This window comes from Mus caroli, chromosome 10 (genome assembly GCF_900094665.2).
Source record: "Mus caroli chromosome 10, CAROLI_EIJ_v1.1, whole genome shotgun sequence".
In the NCBI taxonomy this organism is placed as follows: domain Eukaryota; kingdom Metazoa; phylum Chordata; class Mammalia; order Rodentia; family Muridae; genus Mus; species Mus caroli.
The window spans coordinates 114,691,801-114,693,391 of NC_034579.1; the positions used below are offsets into that span (position 1 = coordinate 114,691,801).

The 1,591-nt window shown below is 43.1% G+C and overlaps 1 pseudogene; it reads left to right on the forward strand.

Moving 5' to 3' along the window:
- The window catches only part of LOC110302765, a 7,429-nt pseudogene that overhangs the window by 2,202 nt on the left and 3,636 nt on the right, over nucleotides 1-1,591 (forward strand).

The following is a 1,591-nucleotide window of genomic DNA, read 5'->3' on the forward strand; positions in this document are numbered from 1 at the left end:
TGCTTTCATAGTCTCTGGTTAAAAATATGGTGTAATTCTGATAGGCTTGCCTTTATGTGTTACTTGACCCTTTTCCCTTACTGCTTTTAATGTTCTATCTTTATTTAGTGCATTTGTTGTTCTTATTATTATGTGTCGGGGGGAATTTCTTTTCTGGTCCAGTCTTTTTGGAGTTCTGTAGGGTTCTTGTTTGTTCGTGGGCGTCTCTTTCTCTAGGTTTGGGAAGTTTTCTTCTATAATTTTGTTGAAGATATTTGCTGGCCGTTTAAGTTGAAAATCTTCATTTTCATCTACTCCTATTATTCGTAGGTTTGGTCTTCTCATTGTGCCCTGGATTTTCTGGATGTTTTGAGTTAGGGTCTTTTTGCATTTTGTATTTTCTTTGATTGTTGTGCCAATGTTCTCTATGGAATCTTCTGCACTTGAGATTCTCTCTTCCATCTCTTGTATTCTGTTGCTGATGCTCAAATCTATGGTTCCAGATTTCTTTCCTAGGGTTTCTATCTCCAGCATTGCCTCACTTTGCGTTTTCTTTATTGTGTCTACTTCCCTTTTTAGGTCTTGGATGGTTTTATTCAATTCCATCATCTGTTTGGTTGTGTTTTCATGCTATTATTTAAGGGATTTTTGTGCTTGCTCTTTATGGTCTTCTACCTGTTTATCAGTGTTCTCCTGTATTTCTTTAAGTGAGTTATTAAAGTCCTTATTGATGTCCTCTACTATCATCATGTGATATGCTTCTAAATCTGGGTCTAGCTTTTCAGGTGTGTTGGGGTACCCTGGACTGGGAGAGGTGGGAGTGATGAGTTCTAGTGATGGTGAGTGGTCTTGGTTTCTGTTAGTAAGATTTTTACGTTTACCTTTTGCCATCTGGCAATCTCTGGAGTTAGTTGATTTAGTTGTCTCTGGTTAGAGCTTGTTCCTCAGGTGATTGTGTTAGCCTCTATCAGCAGACCTGGGAGACTAGCTCTCTCCTCTGAGTTTCAGTGGTCAGAGTACTCTCTGCAGGCAAGCTTTCCTCTTACAGGGAAGGTGCACAGATATCTGGCATTCGGACCTCCCTCCTGGCCGAAGATGAAGGCCCAAAACAGGACCTGTCCCCGAAGGTGTGTTGCTTCGGCCTGTCCCAGAAGCTGTTAGCTTCTGTATTCAACACTCTCACCTGTGCAGAATACTCTCAGAGGATTCCCGGAACCAAGATGTCTGCCGCCAATGCTCAGGGAAAGCGCTCTCAGGACGGGCAGACACCTATCCTCTGCTGGGAAAGTGGCCGGATGTCTGGGGCCCAAAAAGGGGGCTGCCTCAGAAGCTCTGTGGCTCCCGCCTTTCCCAGAAGCTGTTAGCTTCTGTATTCGACACTCTCACCTGTGCATACTACTTTTGGAAGAGTCCTGGAAGCAAGATGTCTGCCTCTGATGCTCAGGCAAAGCACTCCCAGGCAAACTAATTCTTATTAGACATGAAATCTCCGTCCAATTTCACAAACTTTGTCCACCTGAGTTCAATCTCCAACCAACACAGAAGAGACTAACAGAAGTTTTCTTCTGACTTTAACCTGTAAAACCTTAAACACACACACACACACAAACAC